The sequence below is a fragment of the Rana temporaria genome, chromosome 11, assembly GCF_905171775.1.
Source record: "Rana temporaria chromosome 11, aRanTem1.1, whole genome shotgun sequence".
In the NCBI taxonomy this organism is placed as follows: Eukaryota; Metazoa; Chordata; class Amphibia; order Anura; family Ranidae; genus Rana; species Rana temporaria.
The window spans coordinates 129,844,196-129,867,199 of record NC_053499.1 but is presented as its reverse complement, the minus strand read 5'-3'; the positions used below and the strand labels follow the sequence as shown (position 1 = coordinate 129,867,199).

Here is a 23,004-nt window from a genome sequence, read left to right as displayed (position 1 = left end):
GGTTCAGACGTCCATTTATAAATCACACCTCAGCCACATGAGTGAAAGCGCTCTTTCAGTAAAATACTTTCACAGATTAGTTTTGAACTTTCCCCCTGCTAGTTTGAGGTCATGTCCCCGTGTTCTAGATCTTCGCTATATATTCCCCTCATGACCTCTCTGAGGATTTTAAACAAGAATGCTTAACAAGAGTTTTCTTGACCATCCAAAAGGTAACTGTTGCAGTCCTTGATAAACCCTCTTACAGCCCAGCCATTAATGTGCTCTCCTGACAGCCATTATACAGCGTCTGTATGCAGGAACATTGACATTCATCAGATGACTACTACAGTAATCCTCTTATGACAAGTGTGTGATGTAAAAACACACCAACTGCTATGACGGTTTAGATGCATTACATAAAGCTCTCTGGGCAAGCATTACACTGCTTTAGTGCATGTTCACTAAATACCACCAGCGTGTATTGGATACCTAATGCACCGATTACAATCAGAGAGTGATATACTAATGCACTCCTATTTTAAGCTCGCCAGGGAAGGTCATACACTAATGGACTCACACCGAGTACCATCAGTATGTTGAGGCATGCTCTCCCGAACCATCAGGTGATATGGAAATCACAAGGTCAAGTAAAACACCTTTATTTACAACTCCTACTAGTAACACATCTAAAAGAAGAAGTTTTATATTTTACCGCAGGGCAACAGATATTTGCTAAAAAAAAGCAGATGGCCAAAACAAATACTGTACAATCTACACTGATCCATACAATAAAAAAGGAATATTGCTTAGTTGGCATTGGTCCCATTTAATAAAAGTTATTTTTTAATGCAATACCCATACAGACCAATCAAGATAATCTCTACCACGGATGAACCAGTTCCAGATGGATACCAGTAGGGCAGCCTTCTACCCACCCAATGATACTTGTATCCCCCCCCCCCCCAATCCCCTGCCACTCCAATAATCTAGGACATCACCAAGAAACACCTGGGAATCCTGATTATGGGGGAACAAATGATCTTCCCAAGATGCACTGTTCATGCTTGGGCAGCCAATCACTATTCCCAAATGTCCCCTGAAGATCAATGCTGAGGAAAGATTTCCCAATGACACACTGGTGCCTCTCAGTGGTCTCTGAGAAGATGGGTATCCCCCCATACCACTTTCCTCCCCGCCGACACAAAGGCATTTATTCCATACAATGACCACTGATACAGAAGGCCTTTATCTTTCTTACTGTATAGAAACACTAGGGCAGTTTTTACGCCTGCTGACACAGGGGTATTTTGTACTGTCACAAACAAAGCAGTGTTTTTTCCTTCCACTGAAGTAGGGGCACTTTTTACTCCCATTGAACAACATTGGGGCACCGAAACTTCCACCCACCTAATATGTCAGGATATTGTTTCCTTGCACCCACTGACCACAGCCTGGACCTCAAACAGCATAATGCACAGTAAACTGGCCCTATATTTAAAAAAGTTTGGGAACCCCTGTTCTAAACGGATGAAAGCAGCCGATGGTTTTTGGTCCACAGTGTTTCTAGGGTCATGTCAGAGCATCATCCTTCATAAATTCACGGCATGTCAGACACTTTTACAGGCCAGCTAACACCAGGCAGCAAATATCAGATTCTCCAATCTAAAAGGGCCCAGACGGGAAAGGATTGTGTGATCTTGTCCTTAGAAAGAGCAAGTAAACACTCTAAAAGAAAAATCATATAAAACATAAGCATCAAATATATGCAAATAGATAATTGGAGAGATTTTTATATGAACGTCGTCCAACGAGAAGTAGTGATGTAAGCAAAAGCAACTGGATTTTTTCAATTAGGAAGATTAAAGTAGATATAAACTCACTCTAAAAATGTGATATAAGCTTTAAAAACAGAAAAATGCAAAATCATAGGTTCTCATTTAAAGAACCTCAGGCTTTTTCTGCTTTTTTGTGCTCCTGTGTTGACACTACAGACCAGGCCTGAATAAGGCCCCTTTCACACTGGAACAGGGGGCAGTATAGCGCCACTAAAAATAGCGGCGCTATACCGTCGGAATTGCCGCGGGATTTGGCCGCTAGCGGTGTGGTATTAACCCCCGCCAGCGGCCGATAAGGGGTTAATACCACCCACAATGCGCCTTTGCAGAGGCGCAATGTGGGCGATATTACCGCGGTTTCCCATTGTTTTAAAGATGGAAAGGAGCGGTATACATACCGCTCCAAAGATGCGGCTTGCAGGAGATTTTTTTCTCTCCTGCCAGCGCATCGCCTCACTGTGAAAGCCCTCGGGCTTTCACATTGAGAAGGCTGGGCAGGAGTTTTTCAGGCGGTATTTAGGCGCCGTGTTTAGCGCTGTACCGCCTGAAAAACTCCTCAGTGTGAAAGGGGTCAAAATCTCACCCAGAACAAGGAAACAGCACTACGAAAGATACATGGAGGGGAAATTTACTAAGCCTAAAGCAGGTGTGCAAAGCAACCAATCAGCTTCCATGCTTTCATTTTCAAAGCTGAACTGGAAGCCAATTAGTTACTATGCTCCAGATTCTGTGCTCCACTTTTGGCAAATGTGCCCGATAGTAAAGCAGCCATTAAGGATCCATTCATACTGCAAAGTGTGCTAAGCTAATGTAAAAGTATTGCAGTATATTTTTATTTTTTTAAACTTCACTAACCTTATATTATGGGACACTTCAACTGCCCGTTTTGATTTATGTATGTTGAGGCGCACTTACATGAGCACTGCATCGCATTGTGGTGAAAAAAAAGAGGACACGCTCCACTTTCATCAGCACCGATTTGCACCCATCAGCACAACACACTGGTGTGAACTGCACCTACTGAAATACATTGATTTTTCAATGACTATGCCCAGGCACACTATGGGGTATGATGTATACAATATACAACAGGATATAGCTTAGCTCTGTGCCCAGAGACTCCACGGGGCATTAGTATTTTTACCTTTGTTCTTCTTTAAGAAAAAAAATAATAAAATGGAAAAATTTGATCTGGTTAAAATATATTTTATAGCCAGATAAGCAAAAGCCGATGCGATTTTGTTTGCCGCAAGTTATCGCATTGCAATTAATCCAGAACCTAAAAATATCTATAGAATGAAATATTTCACCTGTTAAAAATTCAGGAACTTCATAGATCCTTCCAAGAAAATCCACTGCCAGCTGATTTAAACCTCATACAAGTACAGCAGAAACATTTGCCTAAACACCTCATCAGCTGCACTCTGACGCCCTTTTATAAAGCATCCCTGCAATAGATCGGTGTAGCAGTAGCACGATCGAGTATTGCTAGCCTGATCGAACCAGACGTCCTGCCGGCTACAAACGTCCTGCAGAACACAAATCAATGTAACAACCCCTTTGTCACACATACCAGCTATTAACCCTTTAACTGCAAAAATACATTGTCCTGCGAAGCACCGTGGTCGCTTCTGGCAGGGCCGAGAACTAATACACTTAAACCCGGATTGTGTTCAGGGACGCGTCACCTCCTGGCATGACCTGCAAGGAATAGGCCAAGCACACTCAGCATTATGTGCCAATAATAACATTAGCGTGACTCATGGCTCCATAATAAGGAAGCCCCCTATCCCGTTCACCAGTAAATGCTCCTGGAAATCAGAAGGGCCCCTGCAAGTTGTCTCAAATCATTTTATGACAGCATTACTTTCTGCAAAATGCCCGATTGAGTTAGCATTGATTTCCATGCTCTTGTTCAGGCTTGTCACTACATAATTGCACAAATTGCACTTACGGTAGTTAATTGTCACTCTAGATCTCCGGAGAATTCATGAAAGTGTCTTACCGTTCACCTATCACCAAGCTGCCAACAAAGTGGAGCTGGAATAATTCACACAACCGTGACAAATCGCACAAAAACAGCAAATGCAACTTGTGTCATGTAAAAAAAAAAATGGGGGAAAGGAGCAAGTTTGTTTAACAAAACGACCAACATGGACCCTCTGCAAAAGTCCTGAAGATTAGTAGAACTTCAGAGGGATAAGCATCTATTGTAACATTCTCCGCAATGCCAAAAAAATAAATAGAGTTATATCACGCCTATCCTGGAAGGCAGGGTTACAAAAGGGAATGTGCCGACACCCCATTGGTCCTGGTGTTTTTGCACACGTGCACATTTGCCATGGGTCACTACAGTGCCCAATATCAGAAATAAGTGGCATTTGTCGACACCCCCCCACAGTCAATACTTTATAGAACCACCTTTCACTGCAATAACAGCTGCAAGTCTTTTTGGGGATGTCTCTACCAGCTTTGCACATCTACAGAGTGACATTTTGCCCATGTTCACACTGGGCTGCGGGAGTGAAGCCGTGCAAGTTCAGCTGAACTTGAATGATTTCACTCCCGCTGTCAGTCCCGATTTCGGCAGTGATTACAGGTTTCTGCACAGATGTCAATGTAAATCGCGGCACGAAATCGCAATATAAAAAATAGTACAGGAACTACTTTTTGACATTGCACCGATTAGGACAGTGCCATTGCCGGCAAATGCCGCAGATTTGAGGTGCGATTTGACATCTCAAATCGTACCAGTGTGAACCAGGCCTTTTGCCCATTCTTTGCAAAATGGCTTGAGTTCTGTCAGGTTGAATGGAGAGCGTCCGTGAACAGAAATTTTTCATACGACGACCAGTCGAAACAACTGAACCATCGCCCGGCCGTCATTTTGCTATAGGCCGGGAGGGAAGTGGTTAAAGCCGAGTTCCACCCAAAAATTGAACTTACGCTTTAAGTGATGGCGACCCCGACACGCCACATTTGGCATGTCTTTTTTTTCCTCCTCTGGCTCCGGAAAGAAAGTTCACCTCTCCCCCCATGCAATCTTCTGGGACATGCCACGGCGCCCAGTTAGAATGCCTGTGCCCTGGAAAGGAGGGGGGGCTTTGTACGTCCATATTGCTAGCCCGTGGGACAGACAAGTTTTCCGATTATTAAAACTATGACCTGCGCTTTGACTGCACTGGCAGGCATCTATGAAGTGTGGCTTTACACATCAGTCTTCATGTACCTGACAGTTCTTAGTGGAGGTAGCAGCTATCGTATTTAAAATGTCAAAAGACATTTCATGTGTTGAAACTAGGTGACAGATAGTTCTGCCCCCATTTACTGCAATATACGAAGCAGCCGATACAAAACATGAAAGCATCCCAGCACACATGGTGGTACATGCAAGGACTGTTGCTCCCACTACCAAAATGGACAATCCACCTGTCTTACCAACTAGGGGTGAACTTAGGCATGTTTGGACACGAGTCTCCACCCGCCTTAGCCATTCTATTCAGTAGTACAGACAGTAACCCCTCCTCAGTGCAGACACCCCCCAGTAGTACAGACAGTAACCCGTCAGTGCAGACCCCTCATCAGTATGACCCCCAGTCCCCCTTACAGACCCCAGACAGAGATGTGTGTCCCTCGAGCGCGTGTTCCTCCTCCTCTGTGGGTGTAAACAGAGAGGAGGGGCTGCTGCCAGGTGTACCAAGATGGCTCCGGAGCTGGGCTGAAGCTGCGCCCTTTCCCAATGCTATGGCCGCGGTGGCAATCCGCGAATCACATAGTGTGCCGATCCAAAGGGGGTGACCCGATCGGATCCTGGGTCAACGGTGATCTGTTGCACCACTATTTAGCTGCACAATGGTCTGGGGCTGAAGTGGTTAATATATAATAATAAAAAAATAAAAACACAACACCACACACACCTTCTGCCTTTACAACCACTTTAAAAGGGATTGAAAAAAGGAGTAAATTATATTATATAAATAAATAAAAATACACGCCTGCCCTGTGCTTTTTTCCCCTCATAGGAAGCCACATCCTTTTGAGGGCGCACCTGTGGGCTTGTTCCTGAGCTACGGTATGCACGTCCATTGACATACACAGCATAGCTCAGCCCTGCCTCTGTTCACTGCTCACACGATTTGATTGAAAGCAGGGGCTAGCCAATGGCTCACTCCGCTGCTTTTGTGATTAGAGAGGAGAGAGCTGCTGCAGAGGGGCACAGTGCTGGTTTGCGATAGGACTCAATAGGCAAGTATACGGCGAAGGTAAGGAGGAGCAATACAAATACAGGGATATTTTGTACCCCCCTTCCTTGCATGCCAGCTGAACCCGGGACAGTCAAGAGTATAATCAATGACATTACAGGAAAACATGGCTGTACGGGACTTTAAAAAATAAATTAAAAAAGTGGTGCAAAAATCCTCTAAGCGATGGGTGGTACAAAAACATAGAAAACAGATTCAGACGCTAAAACACTCAAATATTCTAGTGCAGTTGTATAGTCAAGCCATGGCACGTCAGCTACTCAACTACGAGTTTGAAAATACCTCACCAGTTTACACTTAGATACGGGTTATTTCTGAATAAGAACATTTTAAACACAGGTTATCCTGTTTGATTATATTATATTTTATGGTACACTCTTTATGACCTCACATTCATCTAGGCGTGTTTGTTCCTGTAATATTGTAGCCTTCATCACAGATGAAACTGATTCAGCCTTTATCACTTCATAGAAACCCCATGTTTGTTCTCTCCTTCTCGTAATTATGCTGAAACTAATATATTGGAGATATGCCTCAATCATCCACGAAAAAGGTAATCCTTAGCATAACAGTTTGACTGGATCTAGCCCAAATGATCAGTTACTCGTTAACCTACATACATACCGGAAGTCATGATGGTCACAGAAGGCATAGAAGATCGGACTGGTTACTACAGACAAATCTACAAGATGAAGCCTCAAAAAAAGACCAAAAATGGGACATCATTATCCATATGATGTCCTAACCACTATCTATACAGTTGTGCTTATAAGTTTACATACCCTACCCGAATTGTTGGAATGTCCAAGTACGTCCCATGCGCAGCTTCCTGGCCGATGAATGCAAATGTTCCTCCAGTATTTTTTGATAATATACTGCATTCATCTCGCCATCAATTTTGACCAAAATTTCCTGTGCCTTTGTAGCTCACACATCCCGAAAACATTGGCGATCCACCTCCGTGTTTCACAATAGGAATGGTGTACCTTTCATCATAGGCCTTGTTGACTCCTCCAAAACGTAGTGTTTATGGTTGTGGACAAAAAGCAAAATTTTGGTCTCATCATTCCAAATGAATTTGTGCCAGAAGGTTTAAGGCTTGTCTCTGTGCCGTTTGGCATATTGTAAGCGGGATATTTTGTGGCATTTGCGTAGTAATGGCTTTCTTCTGGCAACTAATATATGGCTTCAGCCAAACACTAACCATGAGTGAAAGAATAGTTTTTGGGTTATCATTAATATTCTCTGAAAAATTGCCAAGAAATCATAAATTCTGCCAGGGTATGTAAACTTATGAGCACAACTGTATAACCTACAGAAAGGGCTTGTTTATATGGTATTCTATCTTCTTACATGAGTATGTACCCCAAATGTGCTGGAAGACTTGTCTTTCAAGGGGGTTCTACCTTTACTTAAATTGACATTTAAAAAGAAAACACATACAAAGGTGCATCTTTGATATTAATGGCATAACTCTTAAAATGGAACTCAATTGTATCCGAGCACCACAAACTAAAAATGCTATTTAATTTTTAATCTACAAAGTAAAAAAACTCACCCATGCTATATTTAGTAGAGAAAAAGAGTTTCTAGGGGTATCCATATTGAATAAGAGCAGATGATTCATGGCAATGAGGGATGGGAAACATTGTAAAAAAGGCAAGTAAAGCCAGCCATAAACTGCTGAACCGGCCAGGATTTGAACAATGAATGGGAAGGCTAAATGTACCAGAGTTGATTGATGGATCAAAAAACAAACAAAAAGTGTAGCACTTGAAAAAAAATACAGTGATCCATAAGTCTCTCAAAAATACTACTAATGGAAATGGTGTACAAAACGCCGAAAAGTCTACATATGATTTAAATTTAAATATCTTCAGAAGCGAGAAGAATCCAACGCGTGATTGATCAATAAACTTGGGTACAAACAGTCTGTTGGATTTTACATGCGATTATTGCTAACCAATGTGCCATTTAGAGCGAAATGAGATTGGGATGTTACACAAACATATGGCCATTGTCATGTAGATAGTATGGTTGAAAGGAAGAGTTTCAAGTCTTGATTTAGAACCACAGGGTTCCTCCAGAGGTTGGTATGTGGTTCCTTGACTTCTCTGGGGATGATGTCTGCATAGTTTTGTAACCAACCCCACTTGGAAGGCCCAGTGCCAAGACACCTAAAGTCTTCTTAGCTGACCACCATTGTAGGAGGGTCATTCTTCCCCCCTTAACCACCAACGTGACAGGACATTCTTTCCCCCCCCCCCCCCCCGAACCCCCAACGTGACATTCCCTCCCCCCCCTGAACCACCAACGTGACGGGACATTCTTCCACCCCCACCAAACCACCAACGTGACAGGAAATTCTTCCACTGACCCCTGGTGAATTGGTTTCATCAGGGATACCAACGAGACACTCTTCCCCCCTGAACCACCAACGTGACGGGACATTCCTCCCCCTGAACCACCAACGTGACGGGACATTCCTCCCCCTGAACCACCAACGTGACGGGACATTCCTCCCCCTGAACCACCAACGTGACGGGACATTCCTCCCCCTGAACCACCAACGTGACGGGACATTCCTCCCCCTGAACCACCAACGTGACGGGACATTCCTCCCCCTGAACCACCAACGTGACGGGACATTCATCCCCCTGAACCACCAACGCGACGGGACATTCATCCCCCTGAACCACCAACGTGACGGGACATTCATCCCCCTGAACCACCAACGTGACGGGACATTCTTCCCCCTGAACCACCAACGTGACGGGACATTCATCCCCCGAACCACCAACGTGACGGGACATTCATCCCCCCTGAACCACCAACGTGACAGGACATTCCTCCCCCTGAACCACCAATGTGATGGGACATTCTTCCCCCTGAACCACCAACGTGACGGGACATTCTTCCACTGACCCCTGGTGAATTGGTTTCATCAGGGATACCCTAAAACCTAAAAATGTAGGAGTTCCTCTGGGGCAAAAAGGTTGAGAAAGATTTAGAAAGTATACTAGCCACCATAACAGCTAGGTGAATATCATTTTAAAAGGAAGCCAGCAATGGTAGGACTATATTCCTGCCGGGCTACCAATGAATGACATACATGCACAGTTTTCCTGTAATAAACTAACCCACGTACTTTTATTATTTTAAAAATATTCCATGACTAAATATAATATAACCATTCAAAGCAAACTTTGCACATATTAGGACCACCTCGCTAGGGTAACATATTGTACCTACACAAACACTGGATTTTTCCATGACTACACCACATTACAAACACACTAAAAGGATCTTCCCGTTACTATGCAACATACTACTACTCCAGATAATATCCTCCACACAGGACAAGATATATGAACACTGATAGGGGAAGACGGGCAGGCCAACACACACACACACACACGCACGAATAGCAATTGTTAATATATGCCAACCATGAAAAGAAAGCACAGGAAGGAAATAAAACAGGAAGAAGGATCATTAAATACATGCTGTGGGTCCCTGTTGGCAACTCAAAGATTAAAGAGGGGCTTTATAACAATAACACATTTATTTATTTTTCACATTGATCTTAAAAGTTGAACTCTGGGCAGATATCAGACACATTAACACAGCTCAGCTCTGTAATTTAATATATCATTACATTTATAAACCCTTGGCTTTTTTAGCCTAACACATTGATCACAAAATATTCCCCAGTATATAAATTTGTTTAAAAACACACACACGTCAATTCCATTGGCTCATGCTGAACTTCAGCCTTCACAGTTAACAATGGACAGTGCAGTCTCAAATCTACCAACTTGGAAAAGAAGGGGAGGAGAGTGGCTACAGGGCTGTGTGTTTCTATTGATACACACAGTGTATGGAGACACGACAATCGTTTCTGCATGCATATGATGCAATAAAGAAGAAGCCACCCTGAAACAGGAAACCTGGGGCAGCAGTCTTGGCACCAGCTTAAAACATTTAAATTAAAATAATGATGCATGCTATAGTCATCTACTCTGTGCAATGGTTCTCCACAGAGCAGCCCGGAAATCTCCTTTTTTGGGGTTTCTTCACCAGTGCCGTCTGCTCTTCCCCATAGCAAGCTAGAGCTGCATGATTAATCGTTAAAGCAATTTTTTCCCTGTTGCGTTCTTGACAAAGTATTTACGATTGTTCTATGCAGAAAATTCTCTGCTCTGCTAAAGCCATCAAAAGAAAGGAAAAAAAAAAAAAAAAAACGGGCAGTCTGCCAAGTATTGCAACATTCTTTAGCAGTGGAACCAAGTCTAAACATTGTAACAATTTGTCCTTTAGATCAAAAGGAATACACTTGTGTGTAAATGAGGAAAGTTTAACCACATAAACTACTCTAAGCCAGGGGTGTCCAAACTTTTTCCAAAGAGGGCCAGATTTGATGAAGTGAACATGCGTAAGGGCTGACTATTTTGCGTGACATTCTTTGAACCATTAAAATTCGGTCTAAGTGCATTTGTCCGAGCTCTAAGAAAACAGCTCAACAAAAATTCTCTTGCCTTTGTGGCTGTGTGTGGTGAAGAGATGAGCCCGGGCGTGTTATTTGGATATACTGTATATATTTATTTTGTGGCCCCAATGAATCCCAGAGCCGCATTCTTTCCAGCCTGGAGGAGAGATGTGGGGTTTTATGGACCCTGCATCTCTCCTTAGAGGACCTGTCACACACTATTCCCTGGACCTGTAAAAAATAAACGAGTAAAAAAAAAAAAAAAAAAAAGAATTAAAAACGCCCCTGTCTCCGGTAGCTCACGCTCAGAAGCAAACGCACACGTAAGTCCCGCCCATGTATGTAAACGTCGTTCAAACCACACATGTGAGGTGTCGCCACGTGCGTTAGAATAGTTGCACACGCTCTAGCACTAGACCTCCTCTGTAACTCTAAACTGGTAACCTGTAAAAATGTTAAAGCGTCGCCTATGGAGATTTTTAAGTAACAAAGTTTGGCGCCATTCCATGTGTGCGCAATTTTAAAGCATGACATGTTAGGTATCTATTTACTCGGCGTAACATCATCTTTCATATTTTACAAAACAATTGGGCCAACTTTACGATTTTGTTAATTTTTTAATTCATGATACCATTTTTTTAAAAAAAATTATTGCGCAAATACCGTGCAAGATAAAAAGTTGCAAAGACCACCATTTTATTCCCTAGGGTGTCTGCTAAAAAAACATATATAATGTTTGGGGGTTCTGAGTAATTTTCTAGCAAAAGAATGATGATTTGTACATGTAGGAGAGAAGTGCCAGAATAGGCCCGGTATGGAGGTGGGTTTTAAAGCCCGGTATTGAAGTGGTTAAAGGTCAGTTTATTACTAAAATCACATTGTATATATATAGGCATATCTGTTCTGCAGGGGGTTACTGGGCTGCTTTAAAACTGATCCACAGATGCAGATTAGTTTACCTGCGGGTTACCTGCACTGAGCCATAGACTTCTGTTATTACCTACGAGTTTGGTGAGCTTTCTGAAAGTGTACCAAACCTGCAGAATATAATAGAAGTCTATTGCAAAGTGCAGGAAAGCCAAAAGGTACACTGCGTTGCACCTGTAGTGCGGGTAAACTAAAGGGCATCAGTGTGAAAGCAGCCTTGGTCCCCATTCACACGGTCAGTCCGACCAATTGGACCCTCCATTCACCTCTAAGTAGTGGCAAACATAAACCAACTTGTGTCCTACCTCCAATGTGATCTGCTAAAAGTATAGTGGGCTATGTCCGTGTCTGCATATGCAGAGCAGACACGAACATCCCATCCACCCGCTCTGCTCATTGTGGCCTGCAACTGGTTACAAAGTCGCTTAAAGTGGAGGTCCACCCGTTTTTTTTTTTTTTTTTTTAAAGCCAGCAGCTACAAATACTGCAGCTGCTGACTTTTAAAAAATGGACACTTTTCCTGTCCAGCATGCCTGCAATGTCAGCAGACGAGGCTGAGCAATCGCTCGGTCCTCGGCTAATTCCGCCGCCATCCTCTGTGAGGGAATCAGGAAGAAAAGCCTTGCGGCTTCACTGCCCGATTCCCTACTGCGCATGCGCGAGTATCGCGGCGCGCAGTCACTGGTCCCCGCTCTCTCCAGGTTTTCTTCTAAAGATTGCCCTGTATTTGGTTACATCCATATTCTTAACTCTGACCAGCTTCCCTGTCCCTGCTGAAGAAAAGCATCCCATAACATGATGCTGCCACCACCATGTTTCATGGTGGGGATATTCATTCAGAGTGATGCAGTGTTAGTTTTCCACCACACATAGCATTTACTTTTAGGCCAAAAAGTTAAATGTTGGTCTCATCTGACCAGAGCACCTTCTTCCACGTTTGCCATGTCCCCCACATAACTTCTCACAAACTGCAAAACTGGACTTCTTATGGTTTTCTTTCAACAATGGCTTTCTTCTGACCACTCTTCCATAGAGGCCAAATTTGTGGAGCGTTCGACTAATAGTTGTCCTGTGGATCTCTGAAGCTCCTGCAGAGTTAACATGGGCCTCTTCGCTGCTTCTCTGATACATGGCCACTGACTTAAAGGGTCGGCAGGCGCCGGCTCCAAGGGGTTAAAGAGTTAATATCGAAACCCTGCGATCAGTGATTGGGTTTAGAGCCACTTTAATCTGCTGTATGTATAGACAAACTTGTGTTAGTTTTGGAGTGGGATAGATAGGAACCTGTCTATTTTTTAGATGTTGTTGGCGTCTTTGTCATTTGTACTAGCGACCATCATCACCAAGGCAAAAATAAACAAAAACAAATCTAAAAATGTACAGTTGTCACCAGAACAAGATGCGATAGTAAAATATCCTATGGGGACACCTGTCATGAAAACAACTGGCCAATACCCTTTGTAGAAATTTTCACTCACTTCCTGTTGTATCTTAAGGACAGGCAGAAAATGTAAATCTTATTAATGGAACACAGACAGCAAAGAATATTATACCAAACCAGGATCTTATATAATTAGGATAGGAGCCAACAGTGTTCAAGGCTTAACTACAGAGACTTAAAATGTTTACCCATGCAGTCTGAAGTGTGATCCTAAAGCGGATCGGGCTTCAGAGGCAAGGGAGATTAAGGGTTTCACACTGAGACGGGGGGGGGCGTTGTCGGTAAAGCGCAGCCATTTGCAATATTTGGCCGCTAGCGGGGCCCTTTAACCCCCGCTAGCAGCCGAAAAAGGGTAAAACCTCCAACAAAGTGCCACTGCAGTGGCACTTTGCCAGCAGGTTCAGCGGCGCTGCCCATTTATTTCAATGGGCAGGGGCACTTTAGGAGTGGTGTATACCGCTCAAAGAGGCGGCCAGCAGGACTTTACCATCCTGCCAGCACACCGTTCCAGTGTGAAAGCACTCGGGCTGTCACACTGGAGTGAAAGGAGAGGCTCTTTCAGGGCGCTTTGCAGTTACCATTTTTAGTGCCATAGCGCCTGCAAAGTGCCTCAGTGTGAAAGTAGCCTTAGCTACATGTCTAAAGGCTGGGTTCACACTGAAGAACGCAGCGGCTCACAGCAGGTGGTCGGTGCGTCTCCATTCACCGTTTCAGGTCAGATTTCAGCACAAACTTTGGCTGAATCCGGACCTGAAATGGACCAAATGGACAGGGCTCTGTGCAATTCGCATCAGAGCCGCTGCGGAGATGTGTAAACCCGCCCCCATAGAGAGCCGGTCACAATCTCCAGCTATTGAGAATTCACAATAGTGTGAACCCAACCTAAATCTACCCTTAAATTATTATTACTGTATACAGGATTATTAGAGCACCAACAGTTGGCTTTACAAAATGAAGGTAGATATTAGTTACAATACAATTTATTACAAGAGGAATGCGAGGGCCCTGCTCATTAGAGCTTAACAAATGAAGTCCCCCACACTGTACCAGTACACTGAATTACCATCTATTGGGATTAATCCACCTCTGATCGAGACTACCAATGTCCAAGCTAAACTTCTATTTACATGAGGCTTACTTTGAAAATCACTATTAAGTGATTACCTTGCTTCCAGTAGACTCAGGAAAGTCACAAGGGAAGAATAAAGCATCTTACAAGAGATTGTTTGAGATGTTGATAATGATTTTTTTTTTGCCTGCAATATGGCTGCCAATGCTGGGCTCCTGAGATTTCTCTAGCCCTGGCATAGAAAATTTGTGTCCGTCGTTAGTGCAGGGGTAGGCAAACTAGAAAAAAAAAAAAAAAAGCCTAGATTCACTTTTGGAAATCTACAACAACCAGGGAACATGCATGTCCTTTGACAGCAATAGAAAAAGGTTCAAAATGTTGGGTGCTCCCAGTTATATATTTGGTTCCCAGCTTGAGTAGGTTGGTCATACATGGCCAGGTACCTAAAAACAAAACATCCAATTCAACTACAAATTATTATACAGGATTTAAATGGTGCCAACAGTTTGCGCAGCGATTACAACATGACAGTACAGTTACAATACAATAAGAGCCCTTTCACACCGAGCTGTGGGCAGCGTTGGCAGTAAAGCGCCGCTAGTTTTAGCGGTGCTATTCATCCGCTAGTGAGGTGCTTTTAACCCCTGCTAGCGGCCGAAGAAAGGGTTAAATATACCCATGTAGCGCCGCTGCCAAAGCACTTTGGCAGCAAAGCCCATTAATTTCAATGGGCAGGAGCGGTGTATACACCACCGCCCCAAGGATGCTGCTTGCAAGACTTTAACGTCCTGCCAGCGCAGCGCCACAGTGTAAAAGCACTCTGGGTTTCACATTGGGGTGGCAGGGGAGGTGCTTTACAGGTGCTATTTTTTAGCCCCTTTAGCACCTGAAAAATGCCTCAGTTTGAAAGGGGTCCAAAGGAGGAATCGGAGGGACCTGGTTGCAATAATCAAAATAACTATTGGGCAACTGGAGGCAGTAAGGGCTTCCGACTGTTTGAGTCTCATTATTGCACACACATTGGATAACCTCTGTACAATCTGGTGCCGGTCATTCCCAATTCAAAGTAAAAAAGAGAAAGTAATCACAGAGTACGCATTGCATTTACTTTAGTTGACTCAGGGTGATGGTGGGTTACAGCTTTTTCCAATATAAAAGAGGACAGGCAGATGTCTCACCGCCTGTCACACTCAGAGCCCTTTGTCCATATATGATTGGCCTATGTATTGGTGCACTGGCCTGTATGTCCATGCTTTAAATACCGCTCCATCCATTTAACAATTGTCAACCCTCTACAATACTTTCCTTTGTTACTGAGCCAACCATACAGGCTATACCAATGGCATTATCATTTCCATCCCAATGGAGCCAAGAAGGACAGACAAGTCTGCATTACAAGTGTAAGTAACTAATACAAAGAAACCGTGAAGTCAACAGATTTCATTTTAACAACAGATCACCAAAAATGTAGTCTTAGCTGCCATGGGCCTTTACACTTTATACCTATTTTTGGTATAAAAAAAAAAAAATCGCAATAAGCGTTTATCGATTGGTTTGCGCAAAATTTATAGCGTTTACAAAATAGGAGATAGTTTTATTGCATTTTTATTAATCTTTTTTGTTTTACTACTAATGGCGGCGATCAGCGATATATATATATGTGTGTGTGTGTGTGTGTGTGTGTGTGTGTGTGTGTGTAATTGGGAAAAAAAGGACGCCAAATTTTGTTTGCAAGCCACGTCGCACGACCGTGCAATTGTCAGTTAAAGCGACGCAGTACCGAATCGCAAAAAGGGGCAAGGTCCTTAACCATGTCTCAAGTGGTTAAAGAACAAACCTCTTCTGACATTTGTTGCTTACAAGTAAAAAAAACAACAACATTTTTTTCTGCTAGAAAATTAACTGGAACACCCAAACATGATGATATATTCTTTTTTTTTTTTGCAGAGACCCTAGAGAATAAAATGGTGGTTGTTGCAATGTTTTATGTCACACCATATTTGTGCATCAGTTTTCCAAACGCATTAAAAAAAACAGCAAAGTGAACCCAATTTTTTGGTATAATGTGGAAGAAGAATCGTGATCTTTATTCCAAGCAAAAAAAATAAATAATAATCTTTATTCTAATTTTGAGCCAGATTAATGCAGCTCTAGTGTGTCCCAATCCAGAGTGCCAGGTCTCATTTCTGTCTTTGTTCCTCTACTATAAGCATGAACCACTTTTAATGAGTTTATCTGACACCAAGAGAAAAACTGACATGGGAGGGACCACCAGCTGATTGACAGCTCTGTTCCTGTGTGAAGTGGGTTGTGTCCCTTCTATCCAATCAGGGCTCAGAGCTCCTTACTGAGCTCTTCAGAGTGTAACTTTAGCTCCCCACCCCTGCTTTTCAGAGCTAAAAGAGATCCTATTTTAATTCTGGACTTTGAATAGATGTACAGCTGTAGCCAAAAGTTGAGAATGACAAAAATACAACATTTTCACAAAGTCTGCTGCCTCAGTTTTTAAGATAGCATTTTGCATATACTCCAGGATGTCATGAAGAGTGATCAGATGAATTTAAATTACAAAGTCTTTTGCCATGAAAAATAACTTCATCCCATAAAAAAAAAAAAAAAAACATTCCCTCTGCAAAAAAGCCACTTCTCTCCAGCAAAATCAGGGACAGACTGATATTCTGCAAAAGGTACAGGGATTGGACTGCCGAGGACTGGGGTGCAGTAATTTTCACCGATGAATCCCCTTTCCAATTGTTTCAGGCAGCTGGAAAAAACCTTGCCATAAAAAAGGTGAGCGCTACCATCAGTCCTGTGTCATGCCACCAGTAGAGCATCCCGAGACTATTCATGTGTGGGGTTCCTTCTCAGCCAAGGGAGTGGGGGGGGGGATCACTCACAACTTTACCCAAGAACACAGTCATGAAGAATAGTACAAAAACATCCTCAGAGATCAACTTCTCCCAACCATCCAAGAACAGTTTGGTGATGAACAATGCCTTTTCCAGCATGATGGAGCTCCTTACCATAAGGCAAAAGTGATGACCAAGTGGCTTGGGAAACAAAACATCTACATTTTGGGTCCATGGTCAGGAAACTCTCCAGACCTTAATCCCATTGAGAACTTGTGGTCAATCCTCAAGAGGCAGCTGAAGAAGAAAAAAAAAAAAGCGCACACCACAAATTCCAAGCATTGATTTAGGCAAGAATCGACTGCCATCAGTCAGAAAGTGGCCCGAAGTTGCATGACAGCATGCCAGGGTGAATTGCAGAGGTCTTGAAAAAGAAGGGTTAATACTGCAAATATTGACTCTTTGCATAAACTTAATGTAATGGTCAATAAAGGTCTTTGACACTTATGCTTATAATTATACTTCAGTACAATTTACCACAGTAACATCTGACAAAAAGGATCTAACACGAGTGAAGCAGCATACTTTGTGAAAATGTATTTGTGTCATTCTCAAAACTTTTGGCCAGGGCTCTAGAGACAAGAATACAGTACTGCAGATAAACAAGTACAACTTATGTAGGAGGGTGGGTGTTACCTCTGTGTATGGAGGCCAGTCACTTTACGGGATATGTAAGGGTTTACAACCACCTTGAGTTAAAGCTCACCTCTAGCCAGGCACCATAACTTCAATTTGTTACCACGAACTCCATGGCCCAATGAAGAGAACAGGGGGGGGGGCAGAGTAAGAGCACAAACACGGCCATCTGTTGCCCATAGTTGGGCTGTAACACCCTATGTACTATATATGTGCTGATGAGGACAGTGTTAGCACATTATTCAGCATCAGAGAACTACAATGAACTTGCTGCAGCTATTCATATTATCTCATTTAGCTTTCCAAGATCTGGAGGTAATTTCAAGCACCCCTTATTTTCTATTGAAATGCTGGATATCAGAAAATAGGGGGGGGGATTAGCATTGATGACCCCCACACACAAAACATTTCCTCCATTCTTAATAACAGCACAAAGCTGGATAATATAGCTGCTAAGAAACCTATTACTCAGCACCTGGAAGTCCAATGAAAGGAGAGAAAATTGCCCTACTAATTTTCAAATCTGAGGCTTAAAAACACATGAATAATTACATAGGAAGCCCATCCTGTGGGAGTTGAGTGACACGCAAGGCGGTAATGAGATACCCCGGAGGAGCACCACCTCCTGAATCATCCCAACCTCACATCCATTTCAGGAGTCTCTCCAAGCTGTCAAGATTTGTGGGAATAAACGGTCTCTCTAGAAAACACACATCGGGGGGGGAATCTAGACAGAATCTTGCACATAGCAACCAATGCGCATCTAGTTTTCACTTCCAAAACATAAAGGCTAACCCTACTTTTGCACTGTTACATTTGTATACAAATGGGACTTTCCCACAACACCCCCCCCCCCAGCGGCGGTATGCAAAGTTTCTTCTCCCCTGCAGCTGCTGTCGCTTTTGCAATTTGCAAGGCTGAGCAGGGCTCCACCCACACAGCCGTGTCATTTATTTACCAAGATCTGTGAATGAATAAACTACAAGTCCCTTCAGCCATCATGGCAGACAGATTTGTAGTTTTCAATGGAGCGCGAGTACGGACACTTCCTTTAACTCTCCAATGGGAGGTCTGCATCTCAGTACAGGCAATGAGCTAGAGGAAGAGTCCGCTGATCATGGTTGCAAAGCTTAACAGGCTGATCTGCAAAATAACCTGCAAATATGTGCATCAGAGCTCCACGATAAATCGTGAAGAAGCAAAATAGCATTTTTTTTCCTTTCCTGATCTTCAAAACAGCATGTCATGATCTTTCTAAGGCCCCTTTCAGACTGGGGCGGGAGCCGCGGTGGCAGTATAACGCCGCTAAAAATAGCAGCGCTATACCGCCGGGATTGCCGCGGGAATCAGCCGCTAGCGGTGCGGTATTAACCCCGGCTAGCGGCCGATAAAGGGTTAATACCGCCCGCAATCCGCCTCTATAGAGGCGGTATTGCTGCGGTTTCCCATTGTTTTCAATGTGAAGGAGCGGTATACATACCGCTCCTCTCACCGCTCCAAAGATGCTGCTGACAGGAGATTTTTTTTGTCTCCTGCCAGCACATCGCCTCAGTGTGAAAGCCCTCTGGCTTTCACATTGAGTCTGCAGTGAAGGAGTTTTTCAGGCGGGATAGCAGCGCTATTTTTAGCGCTGTACCGCCTGAAAAACTCCTCAATGTGAAAGGGGCCTAACAAGTGCAGAGTTCTCACAGCTGGAAACAAAATCCAGGCAGCCTACCAAGTTTTAATACAACACACTAATAAGTAGAAACTAAGTATCTTTTTGTTCTTTTTTCAAAAGGAAAGTGTAGATAAAAGGAGGTTTAACTATTTAACCACTTGCCGCCCGCCAATGACAAATTGACGTCAGCAAAGTGGTTGTAGAATCCTGACTGGACGTCATATGACGTCCTCAGGATTCTGAGCCGCTGCGCGCCACCTAGGGCGCGCATCCCGGCGATCGTTGTTGCAGGGTGTCAGTCTGACACCCCGCAACACCGATCAAGGTAAAGAGTCTCTCACGGAGACTCTTTACCATGTGATCAGCCGTGTCCAATCACGGCTGATCACGATGTAAACAGGAAAAGCCGTAATCGGCTTTTCCTCACTCGCGTCTGTCAGACGCGAGTAGAGGAGAGCCGATCGGCTGCTCCTGTGACAGGGGGGGGGGGGGGTTTGTGCTGATCGATTATCAGCACAGCCCCCCCGAGGATGCCCACTGGACCACCAGGGATGCCCACTGGATCACCAGGGATGCCCACTGGACCACCAGGGATTAAAACAATAAAAATAAAGGTATGCCACCCTAGACCACCAGGGATGAGGACACAACAAATGGATGCCAATCAGTGCCGCAATGGATGCCAATCAGTGCCCACAATGGGCATCACTTATTAGCAGGCATTGTTTGGCACTGATTGGCATCCATTAGTAAAACACATACAATAGTGCCCATCCGTGCCACCTATCCGTGCCGCCTATCCGTGCCCATCCGTGCCGCCCATCAATGCCACCACATCAGTGCCACCACATCAGTGCCCATCAGTGCCGCCTTATCAGTGAAGGAGAAAACGTACTTATTTACAATGTTTTATAAAAGAAACAAAAAAAAACGTTTTTTTTTCTAAATTTTCTGTCATTTTTTTTTTTTTTTTGCAGAAAATAAATATCCCAGAGGTGATCAAATACCACCAAAAGAAAGCTCTATTTGTGGGTACAAAATTATAAAAATTTAGTTTGGGTACAGTGTAGCACGACCGCGCAATTGTCATTCAAAGTGCAACAGCGCTGAAAGCTAAAAATTGGTCTGGGCGGGAAGGTGTATAAGTGCCCTGTATGGAAGTGATTAAAGACCAAACCTTTTCTGACATTTGTGGCTTACAAGTAAAAAAATTATTTTTTGCTAGAAAATTACTTGGAACACCCAAACATGATATAAATATTTTCTTTTTAAGCAGGGACCCTAGAGAATAAAATGGTGGTTGTTGCAATATTTTATGTCACACCGTATTTGCGCAGCGGTTTTTCAAACAATTGCTTTTTAAAAAATACACTTAAATTTAAAAAAAACGAAACAGAAAGGTAATTTTTTTGTATAATGTGAAAGAAGATGTTACACTGTGAAGAATCGTGTTCTTTATTCTAAGAAGAAAAAAAAAACGATTCTCATTTTAGCCAGAATCGTGCAGCTCTAGCATCTATTATTCATTATTTTTTTTTAAATGTGGTCTTGGACGTTAAAAGCTGAAGCTAGAAACTTTACACAGCTGCTCTGGATTCTGTCTGCACCAGTTTTAGTGAATCCCTCCACTTACGCCAAACATTAGTAAAACAAAGAATGAAAATGCAGCATAAACAGTATGATGGATTCAGCGTCAGACTTATTTACTAAAGGGCCACTGTAAAATAACAATTTTTGGGCCTCAAGTCAACTATTGTCCATGAAAGTCTTTGTGATTCTCTGAAGTCTGTCATAAAAGTGACATTTCTGAACATGTTACATCCATATTTAGGGTACAACATCAGACCAATTTCTCTCCCTTGTGACAGCAAGCCGGGGATCTTCTCCCTGCACATGCTGTCACAATTCAAAGAGTGTGACCATGCAGGGCTCTGCCCACACAGCTGCATCATTGATTTACATATCCCTGTGAATCAGATTGTGGCGGTCAGCTTGAAGCTCTCAATGAACTACCAGGGCACTGTTGAGCGCTCTAGGTAATTTATTGAGCTTCCAGTCATGCTTGCATCGGAGGTACGGACAGACAGTCTGCAGGAGGCTGGCATTACATCCATGATCTGGTGAGGACCCTGACAAAAAGAAACAAAAAAACAGCCACCCTGCACAACGAGAAAGAGCAACAATGACCGGTCTTTATTACAGGACGCTCCTACACAGAGGTGAAGGTTCACACTAGATTACTGAACAGATCTAGAAGGAATACACAAAGCACACCAAGAATCAAGGAGGATTACACATGATGAATGTATAGATGATATTTACTGATCCGGCAGTTTATCTTTAAATTGGTACCCAAGTCTTAGAGGGCCCCTATTGGGCTGGAATCAGAAATAATTTCTATAGCCGTCCCTGTCATCTGCACCATCCCCCCCCCCCCCCCCCGAAGAAGCACTGGCCGCCCCCATCATCTGCACCCCCCCAGGATACATCGGCCGTCCCCATCATCTGCACCCCCCCAGGAAGCAGAAGCCGTCCCAGTCATCTCCACCCCCCAGGAAGCAACATTTGCATCATATGTACCCCCCTCCCCCACCTCAGGAAGCAGTGACCATCCCATCATCTCCACCCCTCAGGAAGCAGTGGCAATCCCTGTTATCTGCACCCCCCACCTGCCCCTAGGAAGCAGCATTTGCATCATCTGTACCCCCCCCCCCACCTCAGGAAGCAGTGACCCTCCCATCATCTCCACCCCCAGGAAGCTTTGGCAATCCCTGTTATCTGCACCCCCCACCCACCTCAGGAAGCAGTGACCATCCCATCATCTGCACCCCCCCCCCCCCCCCCCAGGAAGCAGTGACTGTCATCTCCACCCCCCCAGGAAGCAGTGACCATCCCATCATCTGCACCCCCCCCCCCCCCCCCCCAGGAAGCAGTGACCCTCCCATCATCTCCACCCCCAGGAAGCTTTGGCAATCCCTGTTATCTGCACCCCCCACCCACCTCAGGAAGCAGTGACCATCCCATCATCTGCACCCCCCCCCCCCAGGAAGCAGTGACTGTCATCTCCACCCCCCCAGGAAGCAGTGACCATCCCATCATCTGCACCCCCCCCCCCCCCAGGAAGCAGTGACTGTCATCTCCACCCCCCCAGGAAGCAGTGACTGTCATCTCCACCCCCCCAGGAAGCAGTGACTGTGTTGGGTGACCCAACATTCACATTATAATACTGTACTGCCATTAACCTGCACCTCATGTCAGCAAGCAGCTGCCAGCCAATGGAGGAGATGCAAGCCCAAAGAATGGTAATCCATCCCATAGACAGCTGATCCCACCGAGCACACCTCAAAGAGGATTTACATCCCTGACAACACACACGATGGGATCAGCCCACACATCATCATCGTGTTCACCGATCGCTCGCCCAGCCCCCAGTGATGTGCAATCGTTTGGAGGGGAGACCGCGATCGTCAATTCCCGGAGGCGGCTCGTACATTGCCGACGAGAGCCGAGCCCGCAAGCCCCGCCCACAGCCTTCCCGAATCCCGGCTGGGCGCTGTCCACCTCCTGAACCGCCTGAAAACACTCCGATCTACCGCGAGAGACCCCCCAAATATAACACCGCACCGTCCTATATATACACCGACACCGGGAGATGACCGGGCATTGTATATACACATCACCGATACCGGACACAGCTATACATGAGTAACAAAGCCAAGTACACCATCCGCACCTAATACCCCCCTCCCCCCCAATAAAATATCAGACCGCGTGCTGAGATCTCATTATCCAAC

At 44.2% G+C, this 23,004-nt stretch overlaps 1 protein-coding gene across 2 annotated transcripts in view; it reads right to left on the bottom strand.

Moving 5' to 3' along the window:
* GNAO1 (G protein subunit alpha o1) overlaps window positions 1-23,004 on the bottom strand; it is a 271,460-nt gene that overhangs the window by 244,676 nt on the left and 3,780 nt on the right. The gene's annotated exons all lie outside the window — the stretch shown is intronic.